Source organism: Odocoileus virginianus, chromosome 8 (assembly GCF_023699985.2).
Source record: "Odocoileus virginianus isolate 20LAN1187 ecotype Illinois chromosome 8, Ovbor_1.2, whole genome shotgun sequence".
Classification (NCBI taxonomy): domain Eukaryota; kingdom Metazoa; phylum Chordata; class Mammalia; order Artiodactyla; family Cervidae; genus Odocoileus; species Odocoileus virginianus.
The window spans coordinates 65,670,091-65,687,633 of record NC_069681.1 but is presented as its reverse complement, the minus strand read 5'-3'; the positions used below and the strand labels follow the sequence as shown (position 1 = coordinate 65,687,633).

Sequence of the window (17,543 nt, the reverse complement as noted above, 5' to 3'; positions counted from 1 at the left end):
CTCAACCCGATCCCTCTGGCTCTTCCCAGTGCACCAGGTCCGAGCACTTGTCTCATGCATCCAACCTGGGCTGGTGATCTGTTTCATTTTTATTATACACTGTAAACAGCTTTAGGAAAAGCACATTAAAATTTAAAAAATGTGTGTGTGTGTGTGTGTGTGTGTGTGCTCAGTCTTGTCCAACTCTTTGTGACCCCATGGACTGTCATCCATGTGGCCCCTTTGTCTATGGACTTTTTCAGCTAAGAATACTGGAGTGGGCTGCCATTTCTTTCTCCAGGGGATCTTCCCAGTCCAGGGATTGAACCTGGACGTCTCTTGCATCTCCTGCGTTGGCAGGCAGATTCTTTACCGCTTGTACCAAATGTCCCTATTTTGTGGAGTATTTAGAAATGATAGAGGTACATGAAAACAAATGTACTAAAAGCTTTTGTCACAGTTAGCGCTTTCCATAGTCAGTGTTTTAGGTCACAGTTTCAAAATATAAAAATAGAACAATTACAACAATAAAAGTAAGGAATTTGTGAATAAACATTATGAAGACATTGAATTTTTAAAGAAAATTAAAATTTAACAATGCACTGTATATTAAACTCATGTGAAAAATCAAATTATTCTAACTTAAAATATTATGTTTTATATAAATATTATACTTTATATGAAAATCTTTCATCTCTACTACTCCAGTAAGATCATTCTTAGGATCACCAAACCTCAGCTTTATAATTGACTAGTCTACTTTCTATCCTTTATTTAACTTCTTACCCAAATAAATTAACAGAACTCATTTCTTCCTTCTGAAAAGGTAACAAAAGCAGGTAGTGTGTGAAGATGTCAAATTTTGAAGAGATGAGATTCAAGGAAACCAGCTTCTTCTTTTTTTTCCCTCCCTCTCTCATGGCTTTGGCCTGAGGAAGTCATGGGGCTACATGGCAGAACAATGATGCGAACAGACAAAATTTTAAAATGATTTGAACTTTCTGGCTAGAAGTACAAGTAACTGTGGGACTTGCAGAGCAGAGAACACAGGGGAATCTCAGAGAAGAGACAGGATGAAGGAAATTTTCTGGTTTCATGTATGTTCCCAAACAAGCCTCAGACTGGACTCTGAGCTGTGCATGTAAGGAGTAAAGAGACGCAAAGCAAAAACCTTTAAAATTGAATTAACACTTAACTCCTATCTAAGTCTCTCATACATTACTTTTTGTAATTTGTATTTTATATTGGAGCATAATTGATTGACAATATTCTGTTATATTTTAGGTGTACAGCAATGTGATTCAGTTATACATATACATGCATGTATTCTTTTTCAAATTCTTTCCTATTTAGGTTATTATAGAATATGGAGCAGCATTTTCTACACTGTTCAGTAGGTCTTAGTTGCTTATCTTTCTTTCTTTTTTTTAGTATATTTGGTTGACAGTGTTGTATTAGTTTCTGCTGCCAAGTGAATCAGTTATATGTATACATATATCTTGTCTTTTTTAGATTTCCTTCCCAAGTAGGTCACCACAGAGCACTGACTAGATTTCCTTTTTGTTGTTGTTTTTCCATTTATTTTTATTAGTTGGAGGCTAATTACTTTACAATATTGTAGTGGTTTTTGCCATACATTATACAGAGTGAAGTAAACCAGAAAGATAAAGACCAATACAGTATACTAACACATATATATGGAATTTAAAAAGATGGTAATGATAACCCTATATGCCAAACAGAAAAAGAGACACAGATATACAGAACAGACTTTTGGACTCTGTGGGAGAAGGCGAGGGTGGGATGTTCTGTGAGAATAGCATTGAAACAAGTATACTATCAAGGGTGAAACAGATCACCAGCCCAGGTTGCATGCAGGAGGCAAGTGCTCAGGGCTGGTGCACTGACTAGATTTCTTTATGCCATATAGTAGGCTTTATTCAGTTCAGTTCAGTTCAGTTTCAGGCATGTCTGACTCTTTGCGACCCTATGAACCGCAGTACGCCAGACCTCCCTGTCCGTCACCAACTCCCGGAGTCCACCAAAACCCATGTCCATTGTGTCAGTTATGGCATCCAATCATCTCATCCTCTGTCGTCCCCTTCTCCTCCTGCCCTCAATCTTTCCCAACATCAGGGTCTTTTCAATAATCAAACTCTTCAAGTGTGTGCTAAGTCACTTCAGTCGTGTCCCACTTTCTGCGACCCCATGTACTGTAGACTGCCAGGCTCCTCTGTCCATGGGATTTCCCAGGCAAGAATTCTGGAGTGGGCTGCTGGGCCCTACTCCAGGAGGTCATCCAAACCCAGGGGTCAGACCTGCACTGGCAGGTGGGGTCTTTACCACTAGCGCTATCTGGGAAGTCCATACTAATGTATATACATCAATCCTACTCCCCCAATTCATACCAACTCCATTTCCCCCCTTGGTAACCATAAGTTTATTCTCTACATGTGACTCTATGTCTGTTTTCTAAATAAGTTTGTCTGTACCATTTTTCTAGATTCAACATACAAGCAATATTATTTGTTTTTCTTTTCTGGCTTCACTCGGTATGACAATTTCTAGGTCCATCCACCTGTCTGTAAATGTTATTATTTCATTCTCTTTAATGGCTGAGTAATATCCCACTACATATGTACCATATCTTCTTTATCTATTTTTCTATCAATGGACGTTTAGGTTGCTTCCACGTCTTGGCTATTGTAAGCAGTGTTGCAATGAACATCAGGGTGAATGTATCCTTTTAAACCATTTTCTCTGAATATACACTCAGTAATGGGATTATATGGTGACTCTATTTTTAGTTTCTTACGGAATCTCCATACTGTTATACATAGTGGCTCTATCAGCCTACATTCCTACCAATGGTGTGGGAGGGTTCCCTTTTCTCCATACCTTCTCCAGAATTTATTGTTTGTCGATTTTTTGATGATGGCTATTCTGACTAGTGTGAGTTAATGTCTCATTGTAGTTTTGATTTACATTTCTCTAATAGAGGCATTGAGCATCTTTTCATGTGCATTTTGGCCATCTGCACATTTTCTTTGGAGAAATGTCTATTTAGGTTTTCTGACTGTATTTTGGTTGGATTTTTTTTTCCTGTTATTGAGCTATATGAGCTGTTTGTAAATTTTGGAGACTAATCCCTTGTCAGTCACGTCATATGCAGATAATTGTCTCCTGTTCTATGGATTATCTTTTGTGGTTTTTTTTTTTTATGATTTCCTTTGATGGGGAGAAGCTTCCAAAGCCTTTGTGAGATGAAGTTAAGTAAATTGATTACTAAAACAGGTGGAGAATCAAAATGAAAGAAAAATCAACATTTTTATAAAATTATGGAAAGATCCAGGTCCTCCACAACCTAATATTTTAAATCTAAGGATATACTTAAAAATTTCCTGATATGTATATAAATAGGAAATTGTGACAGGTTCTAAAAGAAAAATACAATCAACAAATGCAAATCCTCAAGTGATCCAGAATTTGGAATTATCACAAAATATTTAAAGCAAATATTATACCTATGCTGCATAAATTAAAGGTAGATACAAACTAAATGCCTAAATATATATTCTCACTAAAGGTATAGAATCTATGAGAAAAATAGTATGGAAGCTCCTCAAGAAACTAAAAGCAGGACTCTCATATGGTCTAGCAATCCCACTTCTGAGTATATACCCAAAATAAATAAAATTGGATTCCAAGATATCTTCATTCCATGTTCATTGCAGTGTTATTCACAATAGTCAAGATACAGCAACAACTCAAATGTCCATCAACAGATAAATGGATAAGGAAAATATAACATACACAAACAAAGGAATATTATTTAGCTTTTAAAAAAGGAATTGTGTCATACATAACAAGATGGATGGACCTGGAGAACATTATACTAAGTGAAATAAGACAATCACAGAAAGACAATATGACACAATTTCATTTATTTGAGGCATCTAAAATGGTAAAACTGATAGAAACAGCAAAATGATAGTTGCCAGGCTATGGGGGAAGAGAAAGTCAGGAGTGGCTACTCAGGTATACAAGATGAATGGGTTTTAGAGATCTACTGTGTAACATAGCACCCTTAATAGTTAATAATAGTGCATTGTGCTATTATTTGTTAAGAGGTAGATTTCATATTAAGTGCTCTTAGTAATTTTTTAAAAAAGAACTAATTGGGAGAATTATGAAAATTGAAATAATTAAAATGGAATCTCACTAGTTTATGAATGAAGATCACACACACACACACAAATGGTGACCTTTCAGATAGAGCAAAAAAATATATGTATCCAGTTGAATAAAGAAAACAAAAAGATTTTTAAAACCATGAATAGAGCCTCAGGTACGTGTAAGACAATGTTTTCATTGTTTAAAGTTTGTCATTGGAATTCTAGGAAGAGAAGAGAAAGAGACATGGATGAAAGATGTATGTATAGAAATAATGATGAAAATTTCAAAATGTGGTAAAATACATCAATTTAAGATTTCAATTCAAGAAATAAAGTTCAATAAGATAAATTCAAAGAAAATCATGCTGAGGCACATCACAATAAAATTTCTGAAAACCGAAATGAATAAAAATATTTGAAAGCAGCTAGAAAAAAATAGACTGCATAGCAGTGACTTGGAAATAAATGAATGAGATAATTAAATTGCTGAATCTTCTGTACCCATATATATCTATTATATATTTCCATATCAATTTTATCTTCATTTACACATATATCTATATCATCTATATTTATACCCATATCTACTTTCATCTATCTATTTACAAATGTCTTGTCATCTATGTCTGCATCACTCCTTTAAGAATTAAAGGAATAAATTCATTGTTAATAAAATTAAATTAAATAATTTATTGTTGGAAGATCTGCTCTAAAAGAATACTGAGGGTATTTTTCAAGTTGGAGGGAAGTGATAGCAGAAAGTACCTAGGTTCTTCAGGAACAAAAGAGGAGCGACAAAATTGTTAAACAGATGGGTTTATATAAAAGAGCAGTTTTCCTCTTAAGTTCTACAAAATAAATAAGTAGTCTATTTAAAAAAGATTGGTAGGTCTCAAAAAATCTACCAAAAATCTTCTCAAATGAATAAGCGAGTTTAATAAGATTGCAGAATTCATGGTCAAGTGCAAATGCTTGGGATTTGAGATAAATGATATTTCCTAGAGACATCTTTTCTCTCTCTCTCTTTTTAAAATAGTTCCTGATGTACTACTGAGCCTTAGGAGAGATTTACTATTTAATTATGGAATACTACATTACCATGCAAATTGAGTTGCTCATAATGAACCGAGTGTTATCTCAACCTTCAATACATGGCACAGGAAGTGCACAGAAATTACCATCATGTGGAAGTGAAATACAAGTTCAGTGCTGAAAACAGGTCTAAATTGTAGTAGCAAATGATTTAAACTCCCATCTATGTTTTATAGTTTCCCTACATTGCCCACTCTCTCAACCTTCAGCTACAGTCTCAAAGAGATGTCCCTGCAACCAGTTGATAAAAGACAGAGGGATGGGGAGAAAGAAACTAAAGAAAAATGAAACCTGAACATAAATAGTTGTGCACAATACACTGGTACTTCCTGAAAGTGGCCCTACAATACCATGGCACCTCTCAGGAGAGAATCTGAAGAACAGAGGTTAGGAACTTCAAAGAAATGAGATTTAAAATCAATGATAACAAGATCTGAGGAAAAATTATGAAGCTACAGCTCTCAGAATTAGAACAAGGTGTCAAAATACTTGTTTTCAATGAGAATGCTCATCAAATGAAAACCAGTATAAGGAAAGTTGGACTTTCCAGATAGCCCAGTGGTCCTACAATGCAGGAGATCCAGGAGATGCAGGTTCGACCCCTGGGTTGGGAAGATCCCCTGGAGGAGGTCATGGCAAGCCACTCCACTATTCCTTCCTGGAGAATCCCATGGACAGAGGATTCTGGCAGGCTATAGTCCATAGGGTCACAAAGAGCACACAAGACTTAAGCAACTGAGAACAGCACAACACATAGAGAAAGTTATCAATAATTTGTTGGACAAAATGACCTATTGGATCATCCAATGACCTATTTGGATGCCAGATAGATTATTTGACCAGATACTACAGAGGGATGAACTACCTAGCTTGGGGTTTACTCATTAAGGCTGAACTACTACCAAACTGCTGAGTGTAGAAATTACACTCTCTCTTTGAGGATATGGCAGCCGCAAGAGAAGATGTATACAATGGACTGAATCTTTCATGGCAGGAGCAATGATTTCTCTCTCCCAGGAGACGTTTATTTGGATATAAACTCCTCTTCAAAGCTTCAGTTCTTCTTTCAGTAAGTCCACCATCAGTAGACTTATAGAGTGATGTCTTTAACAACAGAGAACACACGCAACATATCCTCTGTTCAGGAAATTCACTAAAAGTGAGTGAAGTTTAACAATATGCTTGTGTCCATCAAATTTATTCTTGTTGTTATGAAATTTGTTATCCTACAGCTGACCTAATAGAAAACTAAAATGGCTATTAGAAACTCAATTATGGTTCAGGCTTTCCAACAACATCTGTTGAGTGTTCAAGTTGGGATATGTTCTGAATTAGTGACCAGTATGTGGTATTGTTTCTCCCATAACCAGAATACCTAAGTCAACATATGGAAATGGGAGTGATCTTAGTCATTATTATCTACATAATTCCATGTAAAATGCTTGATTCCCATCACTGCAAATTTATGCTTTTCTGATTCCTAAAGAAGGAATCTTCCTTGTCTTGTAGATAAGCTCATTTATACCCAGTTTTAGACACACATAAAATAGATAATTAACAACCTACTGTCTAGCACAGGGAACTCTCAGTACTCTGTAATGGCCTATATGGGAAAAGAATCTAAAAATGAGTGGAGTTCCCTGTGCTATACAGTGGGTCTTTATTCGTTGTCTATTTTATGTGTGTATAAAGCAGGGTACAAATGAACTTATCTACAAAACAGGAAATATTCCTTCTTTAGGAATCAGAAAAGGATAACTTTTCAGTGAAGGGAAATGAGCTTATCTACAAAACAGGAAATATTCCTTCTTTAGGAATCAGAAAAGGATAACTTTTCAGTGAAGGGAATCAAGCTTTTTACACAAAATTATGTAGACAATAATGACTAAGGTCACTCCCATTTCCATACCTTAACTCCTAGACTTAGGTATTCTGGTTATGGCAGAAACAATACCACATACTGGTCACTGATTCAAAACATATTGCAATTTGAACACTCAACAGATGTTGTTGGAAAGCCTGAGCCATAACTGAGTTTCTAATAGCCATTTTAGTTTTCTATTAGATCAGCTGTAGGATGAAATATTTTATAACAAGATGGCTCAGATGGTAAAGATACCACTTGCATGTGGGAGACGTGGGTTTGATCCATTGGAAGAGGGCATGGCAAACCAATCTAGTATTCTTGCCTGGAGAATCCCCATGGGCAAAGCATCCTGGTGGTATATATTCCATGTGGTTGCAAAGAGTCATACATGGCTGAGTGACTAAGCACAGCACAAATAAAATCTAAATTATTATTACGAGTTCAGTTATTAGTTTAGATCATTGTTATTGCTGTTCAGTCTCTAAGTCATGTCTGACTCTTTGCGACCCCATGAACTGCAGCATGCCAGGCTCCCCTGTCCTTCACTATCTCCCTGGATTTACTCAATTCATGTCATTGAGATGGTGATGCTATCTAACCATCTCATCCTCTGCCACCCCCTTCTCCTTTTGCCTTTAATCTTTCACAGCATTATGGTCTTTTCCAATGTGTCGACTCTTCACATCAGCTGGCCAAAGTATTGGAGCTTCCACTTTAGCATCAGTCCTTCTGATGAATATTCAGGGTTGATCTCCCTTAAGAGTGACTGGTTTGATTTCCTTGCTGTCCAAGACTCTTCAGAGTCTTCTCCAGCACCAGAGTTTGAAAGTATCAATTCCTCAGTATTCAGCCTTCTTTATGATCCAACTCTCACATCTGTACAAACAATTGTTTTTCTTTTCTTCCAGTCCTGAATAGTTTACCATAAGGTATGTTAATAATAGGTAACTCTATATTTCAATATTTAAGTTAGAATATATCAAAAGAAGGTTGTCACTGAGCTATGACATATTTAAACAATTACAAGGGGAGAGACACGTGACCTAAGGGGCTTTGTGTCTCCTCATTTGGATTACCTGTTGGCAGCTTGCCATCACCGTTGTCTCCTTCTAAGCCTGACTTTGGAGATTGCTGACAAGTTGGTGACTACATTTCCCCGAATGCGTTTTCCTCCACAATTCTAAGGCAGACTTTGAGGTACTTGATTAGAATAGTGAAAGTCAAAGGGAAGAAATCATTTTCTTTTAGTGAGTTGTAGAAAGATTCTTGGGTAGATGTCAGATTCATTATGGCTTCCCAGTAAGTTCCTGAGAACCAACCACCTCATGACTCAGAATGAAATAAATCATGAGAATGAAACAGATGATTGGAAATTCTGAGATTTCACCTCTTTCCTACAAGTCTGTGAGGAGAATCCACTAAAAGCTGTGCAGGCCCAGTCCTGCAGTGTATATTTCCTTGACCTTCCATGGCAGTTTCCCTGTGTCTTGGCAAAGAGTTAATGGCTTCCTTGCCTTTTGCAATCCCAACCCTTCCTGTTAGCCTTTAATTTCTATACTAAAAAGTTTATTCCTGAATTACATAAGGCAGTTTATAGGTAGTTATATAAGGTAGTTTATAGTTTTGTTTGTTTCTTTGTTTTTCTATTATTTTCCCTGACCAATATTGATTCAAAATTCTGTTCTAAAAGATGCCTGAGCATGCCAGTTACCATAGAACTGACTGATTCTAAGATGATGAGCATGTGCAGATCCTACCAGCTCAGTCAGTATGTTTGAATGTATGCTTAGGTGACTGCTGAAAGTAATTAATTTTTTTTTTAAGTTAAAAAACAAACAGATCATTCTGATTCTGGTAATTATAGTATCCTATCTATTTTCTGGAGACTTTTCTTTCCAAAATGCTGTTTCAAAATATATGAATATTTGTGGTTGAGTCAAAGCAATGTTCTGTTTAGATAAGGTGGAATGAGATGTTTGTTATTGTAAGTGTCTTGTTTGAATGGGGAACTCATAATTAATGTTGATAAATCGAAGCACCTATCCACTAGGAACCTTCCTCAATTTTATTAAGAGTAATTTTGAAGTTAAAAAGAAAAATAAATGGGTGATTAAGGCAAACCATAAAACTCTTTGCCTCTCTCACTTTATATGTTTGTAAAATCAGGGTAACAATAGCACCTGCTGTGTGAATTGAGTAACAAAAATATTTAAAGATAGATTACACACTGCTTGTAAACATGTAATGCATTTTAGCTTACTGGGAGAAGCAGGATTACAGGGACTTTATGTCTTTTGCCTGTTAGTGTTTTATGGGCAAGCTAGCATTTGGACACTTTAGTGATGTTACTAAGCTATCTAGGGGAAAAAAAAATCTTGAGTTTGTATTGACTTTACTTATTTCAGAGAGTTAGGAATGTCTCCAAATTCAGTTCTTTAGTATTGAATAATGGAAATAAACACTCATTATGGGTCTCCTAATGCCATTCTTTGCTCATTCAATCCCAGCCAGGGCCAAAGTTCCTGGAATGCTACAGTTGTCAGTGATCCTCTCCTAACATAATTGGCTTCTATCTCAATTTGAATTAAACATTTCTGTTGCTGACAGAAATTCAAAGAACCAAATCGTTTCTTCTCTGAGAAAGAGCAGAAGACATGAAATAATCCTCAAAATAATCAACATGTGGCTTTCTTGATAATGTACAGCTACTTGCCTGTAGAATAATGATAGTTATGAAAAATATTTTAAAGATCCACTTATTTCTTAGGACTTTCTAAGACGGAATGACATATACTTTATTTAGAAATAAAAATTCACACTGAATTAACTAAAATTACATTTCAGCAAAAACTAATACCAACACTGCTGCTGCTGCTGCTAAGTCACTTCAGTCGTGTCCGACTCTGTGCGACCCCATAGATGGCAGCCCACCAGGCTCCCCTGTCCCTGGGATTCTCCAGGCAAGAACACTGGAGTGGGTTTGCCATTTCCTTCTCCAGTGCATGAAAGTGAAAAGTGAAAGTCAAGTTGCTTAGTCCTGTCTGACTCTTCACGACCCCATGGACTGCAGCCCACCAGGCGCCTCCATCCCTGGGATTTTCCAGAAAAGAGTACTAGGGTGGCTTGCCATTGCCTTCTCTGATACCAATACTAGCTCCATATAAATTTTGGAAATCAAAAATACATTTTGATAACCATAATATAGACTACAATTAGGATTGCTTTAACTGCTTAGCTCTATGTTATGTATATTTGCTCATATCAAAAGCTCACCCAGCCTTGTACAGTTTTAAAAATACATGGCAAATATTTTTTTCACTAACTTTTTAGGACTACAGTGAGGTCAAATAAAGCTATACATGTAAAGAAGGAAATATGTTAGAACTCAAACAATATTGATATTAAAATACATCAAGAATTTTTGACTTTCAAGATATATTAAATATGCCAAAGTAGCACTTTTCAAATATCAGTCATCATTAACTTTCTCTTATCCTCTGTTCCTTATATCCAATCAGTTGTCTATTCTGTTAATTATTCTGTCATAAATTTGTTTTTTGTTGTTGTTGTTATTCCCCCATTAATTCAGATTTTCCTAAAAAGCCTGTAGTTATTTTATAGTTACTTTTCTTCACTCTAACCTATCACTACATTTTAATCTGTTTGATTGGTTCTTATCAGATTTGTTTTCCTAAAGTATTAAATTCATTATCAGATTTCTCTGATAAAGTCCTTTAAGTAGTTTCACTGTTTTAGTTCTTTATTTCTCTTAATGTGTTTAGGCTTTATCACCTGTGTTTCCTTTGTGGATCAATCAGACATGCCTTTGGTGGACTTTGGAGCCAGACAGATCTAAATTGACAGCTTCAGTTTGTCTTCTAACTGTGAGATGTGTTTGAGTTCTTCAGGCTCTCTAAATATTATATGCCTGTCCACGAATTAGGCTTCCCTGATAGTTCAGTTGGTAAAGAATCCACCTGCAATGCAGGAGACCCCGGTTACATTTCTGGGTCACAAAGAGTTGCCGGAGAAGGGATAGGCTACCACACTCCAGTATTCTTGGACTACCCTTGTGGTACAGCTGGTAAAGAATCCTCCTGCCATGTGGGAGACCTGGGTTTGATCACTGGGTTGGGAACATCCCCTGAATAAGAGGAAGGCTACCCACTCCAGTATTCTGGCCTGGAGGAGTCCATGGACTCCATGGGGTCACAGTGAGTCTGACACAATTGAGCAACTTTCACTTTCACTTTGGCTTCCCTGGCGGCTCAGGCAGTAAAGAATCCACCTGCAATGCAGGAGACCCTGGTTCGATCACTGGGTCAGGAAGATCCCCTGGAGAAGAGAACAGCAACCCACTTCAGTGTTCTTGCCTGGAGAATTCCATGAACAGAGAAGCCTGGCGGGCTGTAATCCATGGAGTCGCAAAGAGTTGGTCATGCTGAGCGACTAACACTCTCACTTTCAGTAACTACCATGGAGAGAAAAATGTGTACCTGCCTCAAAGAACTGTTATGAGAGTTGAAATGAAGTAATACAAGGTCTCAGAGCTCCTTGTACATGGGTTTTCCCTCTGTTTGATTTTTGGCTTTCCCCACAGCACATCTCCCAAACACCAGTCTTCATTTCCACATTAAGTAAAGAAACCAAATAAACTGAGACTGACTCCTTCCTCTTGATCAGAGTAAATGTCTGCTTCTCCAAACTTGCTGAAGGAAGAAAAGAACAACAAGAAGCAATTGAACATATTGATGAAGCAAACGACAGATTGAATGAACAAGCCAGTGAAGAGAGTCTGAAAGAACAGAAATATAACAAACTCCACCAACCAGTTTTTTTCAGAGGCAGTCAGAATTGCTCACCAAAACCCAACATTTTGGGGTGACACTATTTGGCAACCATCTACAAGTGTCTGCACTGCTTGTGGAGGAGGAAGAGTGCTGCACTTCCTGATAGGAATTGGATTGACAGAATTTGATGATGTTAAATCAGGTTACAGAATAGATTTTTATTTTAATGAAAACTCTTACTTCAAAAGTAAAATTCTTGCCTGAAGAATTTCATCTGAATGAGAGTGGTGATTCATCTTCAAAGGCCGCTGAAATCAAATGGAAATCGGAAAGGATTTGACTAAACACACAAGAAGAAACACAGAAGAAAGCCAGCAGGAAGAGACATTATGAGGAACCAGAGAGCTTCTTCACCTGGTTTACTGATCATTCTGATGTAGGTGCAGATGAGTTAGGAGTGGCCATCAAAGACGATATTTGGCCAAATCCATTACAGTACTACTTAATTCCTGACATAGATGATGAAGAAGGGGAAGGAGAATAAAAAGATGAGGAGGAAGAAGGATTGGAAGATATTCATGAATGATGGAATGAAGATGAAGGGAAAGAGGAAGGAGATAAAGATGAAGGAGAGGATGACTAATGGAACACTAATGGATTCTGGCTTTCTTTTTTTCTTTTTTTTTTTTTTTTTAATTTTCTCTAGTTCCTGAGAGCAATTTGCAGTACTTTTTTCCCTTCTTGTGCAAAGTCATCCTGTTTTTGAGGTCCCTTTTCTTCTTTATACCATGTTTCTCAGCTTATTACTTTGAGCAGAATTCAAGGCGTGGGAAAATAATCTCCACCCCTTTCTGTTCCAAATCAATTTTTATCCTTCCCGTCTCTACAAAAACTCTATGGAATCAACACTACCATCCTCTCTGGGAAAAAGCAAAATCTTCTGCTCCCTTAGCTCTTCTTAAAGCTGGAGGGTATTAAGCTCCTGCATAATAGGGCACAAATTTTTTAGCTTTTGTTCTTTCTTTCTCTATATATTGGGCTCAGACATTATACTGTGCCTCTGTGTGAATAGACAGCATTTACGAACTTGTATCTGTCAACTTTCTCTTGTTTAGAAAAACAAAAAAAACTTTAAAAAATGGGGTTACAGAAGGTCAGCAAAGGGTGGGTTTGAGATGTTTGATTGGGCTAACTGGGCATTTTGACAACATATCTTTTCCTTTGGCATGTTTAGTTGTAATGTTTATGGATATACTTGCAGTTTAAGGTGATACTTTTAGCATAAAATTCTCTCCTGATTATGACTTGAGCCCTGCCACTCAATGGGAAAATCAGTAGAACCTGTAGGATATTATTTGCAATTGACATTCTCGATTGTAACTTTCTGTTTATTGTTAAATTTTTCTTTTTGTTTCACTGGAAAGGAAAGGTGATGCTCAAAAGTGTGCAAGTTGCTTTGCTACAGTAAAATTAAATGTTTGCACAAAAAGGATTTGTTGCTTTTCTCTCAGAACAAACATACTTAATGTAACTTGCCAAGTTTGTCTTGCTTAATATTATTGTCAAACTTTGTCACCCTAACTCCACACTTCTGATACACTTTGCAGGATGGTCTTATGGCTATTTATTTGAGTAACGGCATTTGAAAAAAAAAAAAAAAATGGCTCCATAGCAAGGAATGACTTCCCTGGTGGCTCAGTGTTAAAGAGTCTGCCTGCAATGCGGAAGACCAGGATTCAATCCCTGGGTCAGGGAGATCCACTAGAGAAGGAAATGGCAACCCACTCCAGTACTCTTGCCTGGGAAATCCCAAGAGAAGAGGGGCCTGGCAGTGCTACAGTCCATGGGATTCCAAAAGGGTTGGACATGACCGAGTGATTAAACAACAGTAGCTAGGAACTCATCCTGGGTATAATTTGCCATCAATTTTTGTAATTGTTTGCATCATTCAGGATACCAGATTGCTGAAAACTCAGTTCTTAATACATTGTACCCTTGACTTGAATCTCAAATTTGCATTTAAAATATGGGCTTTTATTTACCTGGATATGATAATAGTGCCTGCCATCATCATCAGGTAGACCTGGTGCTCTACTGCAGGGTTAATACACAACAGGGCAATTGTTGGCATGCCTTCACTGGCACTGTATTATGTGGCCAAGAAGACAAGTTTATAGAATAAGAAGGGCATATTGGTGGTTAAGAAACTCAGCTTATTAGTACTTCTCTCTCAAAATACCAGTTCTTTAGCATATGGCACTCAAATGAGACATCTCTGTGTGAATCTGGATGTGAAGATGGACTCTGTTCTATGCGCTAAATGCCATTGAGCATAAATAACATTTTGAGAAGCTACCTAATGTATAAGATTTTTAATGCTGTTAAAATATAATAGCTAAAGTAAAATGTCATTTAACTTTTTCAGAGATGAATGAATGGACAGCCTGGTCAAATTCAAAGCTTCTTATATTCTATCAATAGGCAAAGTATAATAGAAACCTGTCTAGAGGGATAATATGCAATTTCTGCACAGTTCTCTGTAGTAAATACATCACTGCATACAGGTCAGGAATCTTGCTTCAATACATAATTAAAAAAGAAAAAAAACTAAAAGTGTAATAGAGCATGTGCTAGTTTCAGTGCCTAAATAAATATTAACCATTCAAAGTGTGCTTTTGCCTAAAATTTAAAAAAAAAATGTAATTCAATAATGTTTAAGAAGACAGCCTATGTCAGTGACTGTTCAAATATACCTGATCTGGGCCTTTTGTACATTTTGCCTCTGCATTTTTCGGTCAAATCACTTGTCTCTCACCCTTTCCTCCCAGGGATCACTGCTGAACCTACTGGAAAAATCTAAAGCTTATGGATACTCTCCCATGTAGGAGGTAGAACATTCAGACCTTGAGAGCTACAGGGGGACTTTGCACTCTTTGGCTTCATAGCCTCTTCATATACTGGCCTAATCTAACTGCATCTTGCTTTCATTTCTTCTCAATGTCCAGGGCTCCACTAAACAGATCTTTTTATTCTAACCACTCTCACCACTTTCTCATCTGTTATGTACTGAATATTTGTATCCTCCCAAAATTCAGAATTCATATGTTGAAATCCCACTTTTTCATTTTATAAAATGAATGTAATGAAGTACATTTCTGTAAAGAACACTTTGTTAAATTATTGTTTTCCTTTTTCTTACTCTTAAATGGAGAATTACTAGACTTTTGTGTATGAAGTTTGTTGTATATTACTAAATTTGTTTTTAGAAAAATGTTTACAATTTGCACTTAAACTCTAAGATTAACATTTTATTTTTTTTATTTTTTTTTATTAGTTGGAGGCTAATTACTTTACAATATTGTAGTGGTTTTTGTCATACATTGACATGAATCAGCCATGGAGTTACATGTATTCCCCATCCCGATCCCCCCTCCCACCTCCCTCTCCACCCGATCCCTCTGGGTCCTCCCAGTGCACCAGGCCCGAGCACTTGTCTCATGCATCCAACCTGGGCTGGTGATAAGACTAACATTTTAAAATTCACTGGGAGTTTACTATTTGAAAGGCTTTTTTCTACAGTTTCTCATTTTAATTTTTTGTAATTATAAATAATAAATTCTAATAAACTTTTGGGGGCATATTTTTCTGTACAGATTTTAGAAAGGTCTTTACAGATCTTCTCAAAGAAAACTTTTATTAAAAGATTAATTGCAATTACATTGAACTTAAAAATGAGTTTAAAATAATTGACATATTTATTGTAACACCCATTTATTTAAGTTCTCAATTATCAAAGATCATGCTCTTATCCCTGGAAGTGTCTACATAGATGTGACTAGTGTGTATATTGCATATTTTTATCCATGAACACGATCCCGTTCTACTTCTGGAAGTTACTAGAGATATCTTACATAAATACTTTCAGCAAGAATGAAATAAATTATGTTAAAATTAAGAACTGTAAGAGCTATTTTTTCATTCTGAAGAATCATTTGTATGATGCTTCATATGTCTTTATGAACATTGTTAAACAAGGCATCATAAGTAGAATCATTAAAGATTCAGGTCCTATGTTATTTGGGTGAATTTTAAACCCACCCCTACTACTCAGTGTTCATAATTTGTAGCTAAATATTTAAATTCCCCAAGACTTTTTTTTTTTTTTTTCCGGTGACTCAGCAGTAAAGAATCCATCTATAATGCAGGAGACACCAGAGACTGAGTGTTCAGTCCCTGGATTTGGAAGATCCCCTGGAGGAGGGCATGGCAACCCACTCCAGCATTCCTGCCTAGAAAATCCCATGGACAGAGAATCCTGGTGGGCTGAAGTCAGTCCATGGGGTCACAAAGAGTCGGACAGGACTGAAGCGACTAAGTATGCAGCACACCAGAATTTTTCTGATTTGTTACATGAGAATAATAAAAACCATAAGACTGTAATTAAGACATCTTAAGTTTTGCAAAGGAAATTAAATGGAATAAATAATGCAAAATGTTAAGAGAATGAATGATCAATAGAGTTTATCTATTGATATTATTATTGATTTATTTATCTAAATATTTCCCTTTGACTCTGCATTTTCTACAGGAAGATGAACCCCTTACCTTTTCTTTTCAGATACTATCATTTAATCCCACTTGGCAATTACAAAGCTGTTTACCCCTTGAAGTGAAGTTAAGCTAATTTAAGATGTGTTTTTACTTCCTGACTCAGTCACAGGGCTATGCTTTGGATAAAACAAATACAGTAAAGACATTTGCTGGAGAGGGATTACAATTTATACTTTTTTTCTGAAAATGCATAGAGGAAGCTATAAGGAACTTGATTTAAAATATCCAGAAAGTTGAAATATGTTAGTTTTCAGAGAAGACCTAAGTATCGCTGTGGCTGAGGCTAGACTTTTGTTGTTGTTTTGATTGCTGCAGCACAACAACAGATTTCTTAAAATTGCTTCTTAGATGTGATGACAATGGAAAAATCAATATAAGTAATTCTAAAAGAACTATGCAACACACAGTTCAAGTACTTAGTTCCTGGCTGATATAACTTAATTCAGAGTAATTTTGTCCTCTTTTCCATGTAGTTTCCAACATTTTTTGGTTGAAATTATTTCTAGATGTTTTATATGTATTTTTTAAGTGCCAGTGAGACTAGAATGCATAAAGGGATGCTCTTGCCCTTGAGAAACTCACAATCTAGTAGAGAAGTTGAAACTGTGATGAGGTCATTCCAATACAATGCCTTAAAAGCTGTCAAAGTTAATAACTCTGTATGTGGCTCACAAAGTAGGGAGCAGCTTCTGCCCTGTGCTGCGAATGATAAGCTTTCACAGAGGAGGTGACAACTGAGCTCGTTCTTCAAAGGTGAGTAAGAGCCTTTTAGGGAGAGAAAAAAGTAATCCTTTTGGAATATTTCAATCTTCTTGAAAAATACCTGTTATATTTTCCTTGGAACATATAAGAATTACATGAAGTCAGTGATATGACACAGATAATAATTAGAAAATTTGGCATGTATTGAAAATAAACAAGCTTAAGTTGTTGTATAATTTAATTACATGTACTCAAAACAAACCTATGAAAAGATTTCAAGTGGATATAATCTTTCCGTCCTCAATATTAGCTAATATTTTTAAAACT

The 17,543-nt window shown here is 36.3% G+C and overlaps 1 pseudogene; it reads left to right on the top strand.

Annotated features, from left to right (window-relative positions):
• The first annotated feature begins 4,030 nt into the window (after nt 1–4,030).
• Nucleotides 4,031–12,546, top strand: LOC110147892 (protein SET-like; annotated as a pseudogene).
• The last annotated feature ends 4,997 nt before the right edge of the window (nt 12,547–17,543 follow it).